The sequence below is a fragment of the Oncorhynchus nerka genome, linkage group LG14 (genome assembly GCF_034236695.1).
Source record: "Oncorhynchus nerka isolate Pitt River linkage group LG14, Oner_Uvic_2.0, whole genome shotgun sequence".
Taxonomy (NCBI): Eukaryota; Metazoa; Chordata; class Actinopteri; order Salmoniformes; family Salmonidae; genus Oncorhynchus; species Oncorhynchus nerka.
In genome coordinates this window covers 76,137,170-76,150,710 of record NC_088409.1, presented here as the reverse complement: position 1 = coordinate 76,150,710, position 13,541 = coordinate 76,137,170, and the positions used below count along the sequence as shown (strand labels likewise).

Sequence of the window (13,541 nt, the reverse complement as noted above, 5' to 3'; positions counted from 1 at the left end):
CTTTGACACCCGTTTGTGTTACCACTGTATATGCTTCCTAAAATGACAAACTTTCTCGAGTTAGTCACACTTGCTCGAGTTAGCCTTTGCTAGAGGTTTGTGAGACTTCCTGACAGTAACTCAGAGTCCATCTATAATTGTTTTGGTTTCTTTCCTCCCTTATTCTATTTGTGGCATGGGAATGTAGTGCAGGGTAAGATGGTTGACCAGCAGAACAGTGGAGGGTGGCCAGGGCTTCACATAGGGACGATTTGATGGTCCCTACCCCGCTGAGTTCACAGCCCATCGCCCATTCCCTGCAGCCTCCTGGGTAATCGCTTCATTTCCTTGTGGCGTAAATCCTGCAGTTCGCCGCACTCACCACAAATGGGGGACTCCCACAGGGCCGTTTCAGCAAAGCCCATCTGTTTGCCTGCGATTAAAAACAACAACAAACTGTTTTGCACCATTGTTGTCCCCACTGCTTGTTGTAAATGACACAGAACAGTATACAATGGTAATGTAAAAGAATGGTTGACTGATTTCTCTCTCTAAGTAAACAGTACATACAGGTGGCCTTGGAGATAAAACAAAGAAACAATGGAAGCAAGAGGATATTTGACCATCTCTTGCATTATATCATTCCAGTATTGCATGATTTGTCATTTACATTCAAATAATTTCCTTGACCAATGTGTCACACCAAACCTCAGTCACTGCCTTAACAGAGGATGAATATAGGATTTCAAAATGTTTCACGGACTTCACTCTGTTCTAAGCCGTCCCCATATCTCCTCTTTCTTACTAGCAGCTTTCCTGGGTGAAACCCTAGCCTGCTATTACAATCTGACGGACTCGGGTTGACATCTCCCAACACACTGGAACGGTTAGAAGGGGCTTGACCCCCTGACCTCCTGACCTCACCTCCACTAACACGTACATGCAGCCTCCCTGAGATGCCCCCAGGGAAGACATGGGGAGAGGGGATTGGGGGGGTCAGAGCTGAATGGGCCCCTTACTCCTGGTTTGGACCTTTTCACCACACACACACACACACACACACACACACACACACACACACACACACACACACACACACACACACACACACACACACACACACACAGTGTTGTCTGACAGCTCTGCGCGGCGCTGCAGACCCAGTGGTCCTGGGTTCTTGGAGGGAGGATAAGAAGCCCTCTGTCATTCTTTCATGGCCTGAATCACATTCCCTCTGGTCTGAGGTGGCGTGATAGAAATGGCTTTGTAGTGAAGAGCTGTAGCCCGGCTGTCAGAACATGAGGTGCAATTGAATACCGAGGCTTCATTCCATATCAAGCCAGCTCCAGCTCTAGTTCCAAACTTCTTCCAACTACCTGCCTTCCAGCAATCCATGTTCTCCCTTGATCCCTATCTTTGCCTCTCTCACACAGATCCCTCCTCTGCCCCCTCTCACTTTCTCTCTCTCTTTGTCGCTCTGTCTCTCTCTCTCTTTCTGCTCCGCTCCGCTCCTGCATCCCAGCAGTCTGGATTTCCTTACCTCGGGTTATAATAGTTAGACTGTGAAATCATCCATACCGCCCTCCTCCCCCAGTCACTTATAGCAGATCTTTAATATTTATGGATGCAAAGCCAGGGGAGCGGGTGGGGGTGAGGGGCTGGTCTACTGCTCCCTGCATTTTGTAAGTGGACTGGCCTGGGTGGTGGTGAGCAGGGCAGGCAACCCGAGGCCTAGGCCCCCATACTGAAGTGATTAAGGCACAGGAAGCTGAACCTGACATTGCTGACACTAGGCCCCACCGCCACATCCTGCCTGCAAAACCCTCGCCACACTGACACTTGATTCGCCGTGACAACCACTGGCTGATTTACATCTTGTGATGAAGGGAGCTGGGGTGGTATTGACGTGGAGGTGCTATAGATGAGAAGACAATCGTAGAGGATTGCATTCCTGTCAGGAAACCCAGACAAGGAACAACCGTCTTTGTTGGCCGCTTCCTTTATTGTGTTGCTCCTTGCTAGTGTGATTTTGGGTGTAAACAGGAACAAACAATAAGGACCACCAATTTAGGCCCGTTCTCCAGAGAGCAGGACGAACAGTACTTCTACTTTATTTTGTCAATCCATCACTCAGAACCAGTCACTGATGCAGTCCGGAGTTTTCCTGTTAGGGATACAATTATTTCCTCATCAGCATGCTCAAACCCTGGTCGTCTCATGTACATGAGCCTCTCTGAGAATGTGAAGCTGTGAGACAAATTCCCTCTGACTCTAAAATATGCAGTATATATATTGTATGAATACGCAGAGAGAGGGACCATACTAGTTCCTCTGAATATGATTTTATGTCGCAATGTGTCTCACTTTCCTTCCTTCCTGAAGCAGTAGGTTAAATGATAAATGTTTGCGTTAAATATGTGTCAAATGTTCAAAAGCACGTGTCCAGTTCTATTACACGTCAACATTCCACTGAAACATTTACATTTTGCTCTCAATAGAGGCATCTTAAGTTACACTACCGTTCAAAAGTTTGGGGTCACTTAGAAATGTCTTTGTTTTTGGAAGAAAAGCACGTTTTTTTGTGCATTAAAATAACATCAAATTGATCAGAAATACGGTGGAGACATTGTTAATGTTGTAAATTTTATATGGAATATCTACATACAGTTGAAGTCGGAGGATTACATACACCTTAGCCAAATACATTTAAGCTCAGTTTTTCACAATTCCTGACATTTAATCCTAGTAAAAATTCCCTGTCTTATTTTTATTTATTTAACCAGGCAAGTCAGTTAAGAACAAATTCTTATTTTCAATGACGGCCTAGGAACAGTGGGTTAACTGCCTGTTCAGGGGCAGAACGACAGATTTGTACCTTGTCAGCTCGGGGGTTTGAACTAACCTTCCGGTTACTAGTCCAACGCTCTAACCACTAGGCTACCCTGCCGCCCCAGTTAGGATACCTACTTTATTTTAAGAATGTGAAGTGTCAGAATAATAGTAGAGAGACGGATTTATTTCAGCTTTTATTTCTTTCATCACATTCCCAGTGGGTCAGAAGTTTACATACACTCAATTATTATTTTGCCTCTAAATTGTTTAACTTGGGTCAAACGTTTCAGGTAGCCTTCCACAAGCTTCCCACAATAAGTTGGGTGAATTTTGGCCCATTCCTCCTGACAGAGCTGGTGTAACTGAGTCCGGTTTGTATGCCTCCTTGCTCGCACAGGTTTTTCCAGTTCTGCCCACACATTTTCTATAGGATTGAGGTTAGGGTTTGTGATGGCCACTCCAATACCTTGACTTTGATGTTCTTTAGCCATTTTGCCAAGGCCAGCATCCCGGAGTCACTTCTTCACTGTTGACGTTGAGACTGGTGTTCTGTGGTTACTATTTAATGAAGATGCCAATTGGGGACTTGTGGGGCATCTGTTTCTCAAACTAAACACTCTAATGTGCTTGTCCTCTTGCTCACTTGTGCACTGGGGCCTCCCACTCCTCTTTCTATTCTGGTTAGGGCCTGTTTGTTTTGTGAAGGGAGTAGTACACAGCGTTGTACTACATCCTCAGTTTCTTAGCAATGTCTCGCATGGAATAACCTTCATTTCTTAGAACAAGAATAGACTGATGAGTTTCAGAAGAAAGTACTTTGTTTTTGGCCAATCGAACCCACAATTGCTAATGCTCCAGATACTCAATTAGTCTAAAGAAGGCCAGTTTTATTGCTTCTTTAATCAGTAAAACAGTTTTCAGCTTTGCTAACATAATTGCAAAAGGGTTTTCTAATGATCAATTAGTCTTTTAAAATGATGCACTTGCATTAGCTAACACAGGAGTGATGATTTGCGTATAATGGGCCTCTTTACGTCTATGCAGATATTCCATAAAAATCTGCTATTTACAACATTAACAATGTCTACACTGTATTTCTGATCAATTTGATGTTGTTATCTTAATGGACAAGAATTTTCTTTTTCAAAAACAAGGACATTTCTAAGAGACCCCAAACGTTTGAATGGTAGTGTACATGTAGGCCTAGATCAAAGAGTGTATTCTAAATGGACTGACCAAACTGCATTCTTCTCAGATCAAAATACCTTGAAGACAGAGCACTGCTGCCACCTGGTGCAATGGGTTGGGAAGGAGAGGACAATCATGTAACCCAACGGTTCCCAAACCTTTTCACTCGGCCCCCCTTCCATCATTGGGGAACCCCACCCCCCACCCCCCCCCTCCCACCCAGTCGAATGTGTGTTAATGTGATATCTGAGTGACTCAAACATTTCAACAAAACCTCTTGGTTTGGGAACCACTGATGTAGTCCAAAAGAGATATCAACGCACCAATAAAATGAAACACCATTTACATAATATCAAATTTGCTACATAAACTATTGTCCTTATTGATAAACAAAAAACATACTTTGCCTTTTTCTAGTCAATCCGTAATTTGATAATGTGGATTGAAATGCATGTTATTTTTATCTACAGATCATTTTACAACTGAGACCATTTTCGAGGAACACATTTTTCATTAGAAAGGGGAACATTTTGACATATTGCCTAGTTACTGGAAGGGAAGCTTTTGAGCTCTTACAGCAGAAAAGGTGAGTAATTTTTATGGAACCAGATGAACCAGATGTACCAGATGTAATATTAGGAGAAACGACGATGGGTTATAGGGCAGGGGTGTTGGCACTGTACCCCTTTTCATCCTCACAATTTTTCCTAGTAATAACAGACCATCAGTGTTGCCATAGGATACAAAAACTCTAGACGATGTGTTTATTATGGTGTCTTGGTGTTGCAGACAGGAGCTTTTAATCCAAGTTTGTAATTTGTCTGTCTGTCAGGCAGTTTTTTCCCCTCTTCCATTTCGTCGTCCTTCCAAGATACTTCCTATAGCTTCTCTGCCATAGCTAAAAAGAATATTGAACCATATCTTTGAACCATATCTTTGACCAAAAGCATTCTCACAAAGACAACCCTTCAGTTCAGAGAGTATTCCCTTCTTGCAACTCTTCATTGACTGATAGTTAATGTCCTTTCATTTGACTATGGCACAAGAATACCTCAACTATTTGCTATACATTACCATTGGACCAATGGTACAGTTTCATGCTAACCCTCAAGCAATGTTCCATTTCGAACAATAAAGACATATTGATTTTCCATCAAATTGACAAAAAGTAGGATTCCAAAACTAGAATTCCAAGAAATGTTTAGTGATTATCCCAACCTGTTCACCGGATGTGCTACCTGTCCCAGACCTGCTGTTTTCAACTCTCTAGAGACAGCAGGTGCGGTATAGATACTCTTAATGATCGGCTATGAAAAGCCAACTGACATTTACTACTGAGGTGCTGACTTGCTGCACCCTCGACAACTACTGTGATTATTATTATTTGACCATGCTGGTCATTTATGAACATTTGAACATCTTGGCCATGTTCTGTTATAATCTCCACCCTGCACAGCCAGAAGAGGACTGGCCACCCCACATAGCCTGGTTCCTCTCTAGGTTTCTTCCTAGGTTTTGGCCTTTCTAGGGAGTTTTTCCTAGCCACCCTGCTTCCACACCTGTATTGCTTGCTATTTGGGGTTTTAGGCTTGGTTTCTGTACAGCACTTTGAGATATCAGCTGATATAAGAAGGGCTATATAAATAAATTTGATTTGATTTGATGACAAAAATTGTATCCTATTTTTGTCTTGCCAGGTACACTAATCATCAAGGTATTTTACACTCTAAAAATAGTCCTTACTTAGTCCTCATTCTGACCTCTGTGTAAATTTGAGATAAACACAATCTGGTATGGGCATAACTAAAAATAATGCTAATTCATATCCTGTCCAACAAACCATATATTTATTTTACTCTCCTCTCCATTCCTCCTGCAAAACTCTTGTATTTTTATCTATTCTCTCCCTGTCAGAATATCTTTAGCTCTTCTCTTTGTCTGTGTCTTTCTTTGACTCCCGTCTCCTACTGAGTGTGTTCCATTTCACTAATGCAGAGGTGAAGCCAGCTCGACTAGAAGAACAGGATCTCTCCGAATACACAAGGGCCCACAGAAATAATCGAAACACTGCAGAAGCAGATAGGAATACAAACTCCAGTTAAGAACAAAGGAAATGGAAATCAATCATAAAATATGCAGATTTCTCTTCTTTTTTTGAAAGAGCAAGATGCAAATCCCCCTTTGGGACTTCACCCTGCAACACTTTGCCATGTTAAAAAAATATAAAAGAAAATATGAAATGCAGCTTTTCAAATAAAGTGGCAAACCATAACACCTACTTAGTGTTGCATGTACGAAAATGTTTGGAAGCAGTCAGTTGCCAACATACTGTAATGCACCAGGCACACACTCAGTGATTGGCTATGAAAAGCCAACTGACATTTACTCCTGAGTAAGTGCTGACCTGCTGCAACCCCTACAACCACTGTGATTATTATTATCTGACCCTGCTGGTTATCTATGAACATTTGAACATCTTGGCCATGTTCTGTTATAATCTCCACCCTGCACAGCCAGAAGAGGACTGGCCACCCCTCAGAGCCTGGTTCCTCTCTAGGTTTCTTCCTAGGTTCCGGCCTTTCTAGGGAGTTTTTCCTAGCCACAGTGCTTCTACATCTGCATTGCTTTCTGTTTGGGGTTTTAGGGTGGATTTCTGTATAGCACTTTGTGACGTCAGCTGATGTAAAAAGGGCATTATAAATACATTTGATTGATGATGTTAGACACCCTAAGGCAGAGGTCATATCAGTCGACCTCTCTACGTGTTCAAGGCAAGTGCGGGGGCACCAGAAGCAGGGAGGAAAATGTTCTATGCTAGCCTCATTGTGGGTGGGTAGTGTCTTGTTTAGTGCATATAATAGTAGGGGTTTGAATGGGGTGGAAATAGTTGTTCTCTCGTAAAGGAAACAGCTGTATTTGTCAGTCTGGTGACACTTGAGGAGCTTGAGGAAGGTCTCCATCTTGTGCGGGTCCTTCTTGAAGCAGCTGAACAGAGTGTAGACCCTCAGAACTGACTCCAGCACCTCAGGCTGCAGGTTGTAAGGAGTCACGTCCTGCTCATAGTAGGAGGTGGCCAGCATGCCCTCATCCAGCATCTATAGTACACAGGAAGGACAGGACAGAGTAGACAGAGGGATGGGGGATGGGGGAGGAGAGAGGGAGGGAGGGGGAGAGAGGGAGAGGGAGAGGGGTGAAGTCAAGGAAATGAGCCATTGATAGAGGACTACGAGATGTGAGCAAATGAGTGCTCATGGATTTACATTATGTGAACATGCATTGGGCTTAAGAGGACAATGCGTAATGACACTGAAGTACCTTCCTGATGTGGACCACCACTCCTTTCTCCAAACTAAGGAGTTTTTCCGACAACAATTTGGTCTTGTTGAGTAGTGTCAGGAACGTCGTCATAATTATCCAAGGTGGTTTGCAGGTACACCGAAGGCTCAGACCAGGACTGGACCAGCATTAGGACTGAGTGGAGGAGCCACTTGTCCTGCACAACACAGTTTAGGGAGCACAGTTTGAGTTTTGTGACTATTGTGTTCTGAACAGTACTGTATATTAGAAATAATTGATTTGCATTTGTGCTATTGTGCAGTTTTAGTATAGTCATGTAACTGGATTCAGCTAAAGCAATTATATACTAACCTAAAAATAATTACTCTCAAATCACAGAGGCACAGAGGCACAGAGGCAATACCTTCAACAGTAAAGTCATCAATATATCGGACAGAAACATTACAGTGCTAAAAGTACAAGGAAAGGGGTTTCTGTACTCAATTAAACTTTTTGGCATTCAGTGTAGAATGCAAGGTCAGAAATGAGCCGAGTGGGATCTGGTCTTTAACTCGCAGTTAACGGACGGAACAGTTATCGTCTCCCTGCTCCAAACTCACAGCGTTGCACTTGCCATTTGTACGATGTAGAGGATTAGTTATAAAGATGCCTGTTTGAGCAATCCAAATCTTCCCACCTCAACCTTTATACGAGTGCTGCTGCTTTAGTTTCCAACTCACAGACTTAGCTGACCTTAAAATCTCTGAAGGGTCTGCCCCTTTTTAAAAATTTTGCCTAAAATGACGTACACAAAACTAACTGCCTGTTACTCAAGCCCTGAAGATAGGATATGCATATTATTGGTACCATTTGAAAGGAAACACTTTGAAGTTTGTGAAAATGTGAAAGGAATGTAGGAGAATGTAACACATTCGATCTGGTAAAAGATAATACAAAGACAAAAACAACCTTTCTTTTGTATTGTTTTTGTACCATCATCTTTGAAATGCAAGAGAAAGGCCATAATGTATTATTCCAGCCCAGCTACAATTTAGATTTTGGCCACCTGTCACGACTTCTGCCGAAGTCGCTGCCTCTCCTTGTTCGGGCGGTGCTCTGCGTTCGACGTCACCGGCCTTCTAGCCATCATTGATCCATTTTTCATTTTCCATTGGTTTTGTCTTGTCTTCCCACACACTTGTTTTCAATCCCATTCATTACCTGTTGTGTATTTAACCCTCTGTTTCCCCTCATGTCTTTGTCAGAGATTGTTTTATTGTCAGTGTTGTTTATTTGTTGTATTGGTGCGCGACGGGTCCTCGTACCCATGTTTGTCATGTCTATACTTTTAAGTGTTATGGAGCATGTTCTGTGGACAGTTATTAAAAGACTCCATTTACACTCTATTTCGACTCTCCTGCGCCTGACTTCCCTGCCACCTATACACACGGCGCTGACACCACCAGATGACAGCAGTGTACGTGCAATGTTTTAGACTGATCAAATGAACCATTGCATTTGTATTCAAAATTGTATCAAGACTGCCCAAATGTGCCTTTGTTTATTAATAACTTGTCATGTTCAAAATTGTGCACTCTTCTCAATCAATAGCATGGTATTCTTTCACTGTAATAGCTACTGTAAATTGGACAGTACAGTTATATTAACCAGGATTTAAGCTTTCTGCCAATATCAGATATGTCTATGTCCTGGGAAATGTTATTGTTACTTACAACCTCAAGTTAAATGCATTAGCCTATGTTAGCTCAACCATTCTATTGAAGGGACACCGATTCTGAAGAAGCTTTAAAGCTAAAGAGCCTTGGCTGGATCACAGTTAAAAGTGGTGTGTTGTTCAATGGTATTGGATTAGTGTGTTTGAAAAAAAATGCTCCTGCTACCTGCTCTCCTTAACTTGACCGGTGTTTTGGCTTACTGCCCCACAATTTACTGCTTGTTTCTACAGTACCAACTTGTGAGTTGCTCATCTCCCGTTTGCATGGTGTATGTGCAGCCATGATCCATACAGTGATCGAATCCTCCACTTTCTCTCTGTTTGCCATACTGGTCATGTGACAGGTGTTTGTTGCTTGTCTGTTTGCCATTTCATGGGGTGTGCTTGTTTCAGGAGATGGGGTGCGGGCAGTATTTGCAAACCCACTGTAGCTTATAGCAAACTTTTAGTAAATTCCTGTCAAGAAGAGATACATGCAAGCTCAGTTAGCCTAGCTATCCTGTAGTTTCAAATTGAGGTCGCTAACGAATGGTTTCAATGCTGCAGAAGCTGTGTTTCTTTTGCTCTATTCCGGGGCAATGTGGACCATCCGGACATTCAATGTAGCAACTGTTTGCTTGCAGAGGAGTACAGAGGCGAAGTGGCTACTCTTAGCAAACAAGTAGCTATCCTACATTACCTACTGGGGAATCCACGTCCATGTACTTTCCCTTTCTCTTCTACTCCAGTAGCTGAAAAATGGAGTTAGTAGGATGCTTCTGAATGACTTAGTGGATGATTCCTTTTCTTGAACTTGCCAACCAGCCATGGAGGCGCATCACTCTCCATGGAAGTTGAAAGTAGCGGCCTTTGGTAATTGGGGCCTCCTTGGGAAGCCTGGACCGGATACAGACTTCAAACAGCTTTGCCGCCCTGGATCTGGAGGTTCCGTCACCTTCATCCCTGGTGGCTTTCGCTTCAAGCTTGGATCCGGAGGTACCTTCGCCTTCATCCCCTGTCCTGACTCCCTCTCTGGTGGCGTCTACATGAATGAGGCTTCACTAGTTGTGGGGGGCTCGAACCGGATGCCATGACTTGTGAACATGCGAGATTCCGCCTCTCGCAAGTTCTCGATGGGTCTTCCGAATCATGCGAGGCGTAAGAATGGGCAGATTTCCTATTCTGTTTCGCCGGCTATTTTCCCGATGAAACCGGCAGAAGTGTGAGAGCCTGGCGAGCCTGCTGAGGCAATAGGAGCCTGACAATCTGGCTGAGGCATGAAGGCCTGTTGATCCCGCTGAGGCGTGGGAGCCCGATTATCCGGCGGAGCCTGATGAGCCGGCTGGGCGTAAAAACCTGATGATCCGGCTGAGGCCTGACGTGGGATGGGTGCCTTCCGAGCCAACCGGGGCAAGAAACCTCTCGAGCCAGGTAAGGCGTGACAGCCCGATGAGCTGGCTTAGGCATCCCCGGTTCCATCGGTGGCGGCCCCCGGACCAGACGTCACCACCAACTGGAAAGCCAGCACTCCCCCGATGCTTTGCTTGGTGGCTTCAGCATTCTGTAAGGACCTACGCTGGAGTAGAGAAGCAGGTACGGGGAGTCAAACATTTAATTAGGAACAGACATGAAACAAGACATGGACTGGCATCAGCGCACGGGTATACAAGGACAAGCGGGGAACAGAGTGGAGGAACAGACAGATATAGGGGAGGTAATGACATCAGTGATTGAGTCCAATAATTGCTTATCCGCTTGACGGGGAAAGGCAGCTGTGCATAATGATGGTGGCAGGAGTGCATAATGCTGGGGAGCCTGGATCCCTCGAGCGCCCGGGGGGAAGAGCGGGAGCAGGCGTGACCGTACCAACCAGGTATGCACCCAGGTAGGACGCCAGGTGGCCCCCCTAGGGGGGCCTCCCCGTACTGTCACACCCTGATCTGTTTCACCTGTCTTTGTGATTGTCTCTACCCCTCCAAGTGTCGCCCATCTTCCCTATTATCCACTGTGTATTTATACCTGTGTTCTCTGTTTGTCTGTTGCCAATTCGTTTTGTTCATCAAACCTACCAGCGCCTGTTTTCCTACTCCTACTGTTTTCTAGTTCTTCCCGGTTTTGACCGTTCAGCCTGCCCTGACCTTGAGACTGCCTGCCGTTCTGGAACCTTTTTACCTTCTCTGGATTATTAACCCCTGCCTGTCGTTTGCCTGCCCATGTTGTCTACATCTGGGTCAAACCTCAAACGTGATACTATTAATAGTTTTATATCAAGGTATTGTTTTGCTACATGTGCTCATCAGCATAGGGGTATTATAGTATTTATAGTAGTCAATAGTAATCCTTTGCACATTTACTAGAATTCTACAATTAGCTTTCAAAGTTTGGATCCAATTAGGAAACATATTGTAGCTCATCCTGTTCTATTGACTCCTGTGTCACTATGGATACTCCTGCTGTTTTAAGCCTGATGTCTAAACTAGACTGTCTGGATGTCTGGGTGCATGACACTAGACCAGGTGTTTTGGTTATCTCAGAGACCTGACTGAATAATTTCATTATGGGTAAGGACTTTGCCATTGCGGACAACAACATTTTCAAATGTGATAGACAAATAAGTAGGGGGAGGGATGGCTGTTTATGTAAGATCTTACCTTATGGCATCATGCTTTCTTAGCATCTCTGTCCCAACACTGTGTGAGCTCTTGGTTATAAAAGTGTCCATAAGTCAAAATATGCATGTATTTATTGCTGCGGTTTACCACCCCCAGCTACTTTGGCGGAGGCTGTTGATATTATTTGGGATTATTTAAAACCCTTTCTGGTGTGTTAGGAGATCTAATTCTTGATTGGCTTACACGTGTCTCAGATCAGTTTAAGAATAACTGTCTTGACTTCAACTTGACTTGTCTGATAATGGAACCCACTCAGATGAAAGAACCTGATTTACCTTATCCTGACTAACCATTCCCGTAAGTATTCGGTTAGTGGTGTTTTTGCTGATTATATCAGTGACCACTGCCCTATGCTTGCATTAATTACCACATTGAAAAACTCTGACCCTCGTATAATTGTGAAAATATTTATTTTTAATTCTCACCCTAGGCAAGCTTTTTTCTACTAGCTGCATACCAGACCCTGTTTTGGCACTTACATGTTTTCTCATCCATTTTTACCTATCTGGCTGATAAACATGTCACTCAGTGTCAAAAAACTAACTAATCCATGGTACTCTCCTATACTCTGACTTCCTCTTGATTACAAATCAAGGCTGGGCCAGTTGCCATGATGGATGAGCAGTCAACCTCACATGACTTGTGAAATGGTAGTCAGGGTTTTTATTTTCGGCAACTCACAGAAAGAAGTTCTTGCTGCCTTATTAGCTATTGACACCAAACAGTCATTAGGGGCTAACTATTTGGACCCCTCTTTGCTTAAGAATGCAGCACCTCTCATTGCTGGCTCAGTAACACACATTATTTATTTAACTTAAGTATCATGGAATATTCCAAAAGTGCGGAAATAATATTTTGCACTACCACTCCATAAGGATGGGGATAGTAATGATCTTGATAATTGTCAACCCATTCCCAGGCTTCCTTGTCTTGCGACCCCAAGGTTCTATACTAGGGTCACTACTGTTTACAATCTATATAAATAACATTGGTATTGCTGTAAAAAATACATGTTCATTTGTATCCAAATGAAACAGTATAGTATTCCATTGCTCCATAGATTGGCCAAGCCTTTTCACATTTTAAGTCTGATTGTTAAGCACTGCAGAGGTCACTATTGAATCTAAAGTTATTGCCAAGCAAAACAAAAAGCATGATTTATTTCTAAATCCCATAAACTGGATTTAAATTAAATTTGCAATTAGTTTGAATGGTACACAAATTGAGTGAGTTACTTCCTACAATATAGTATCTTTGTATCTGGCTTGATGATAAAGTGTAATTAAAAAAATCTGTCATTGAGCTGGTGAAGAAGTTCAAAGAAGGTTTATTTTACAGAAACAAAGCATCTATGACTTTTGTTAATATCTATTTTAGATTATGGGGATATTATTTATAGGCATGCAACAGCATCTACACTTAAACCACTGAATGCTGTTTTCCATTGTCCCCTTAGGTTGATTACTGATGACGGTTATAAAACTCCCCTTTGTGTTCTGTATCAAAAAGTAGTTTGGGCCTCTTTGTATGGAAAGAGAGAGCAGAATTTTCTTGTGTTTATCTACAAAGCACTCATGCAGAAACATCCTATGTATCTGTCATCATTAATTCAATTTAGACTTACAAATGACCAAATCCGGTCTAAGGCTTGGATAACACTGGAGGCCCCTTCGGTCTCCACAGAGTTGGGTGAAGCTGATTTTTGTTTTTTTTAGCCCTGTATGTGGAACAACTTCCAGAGCTCTCTGAAATGAGATGTTCCGCCCCCTTGGTCAGTTCAGAGTTGGACCTCTGTTGATAAATGTGTCTGTTTTTCTTAATATGTTTTGTGATTTTGTATATTGTATATTGTATGTGTTTGAATTATTTAAGCAGGGCTC

The 13,541-nt window shown here is 43.0% G+C and overlaps 1 pseudogene; it reads right to left on the bottom strand.

Annotated features, from left to right (window-relative positions):
• Nucleotides 1-275: 275 nt before the first annotated feature.
• On the bottom strand, nt 276-9,711 carry LOC135575062 (somatolactin-like; annotated as a pseudogene).
• Between the last annotated feature and the right edge of the window lie 3,830 nt (nt 9,712-13,541).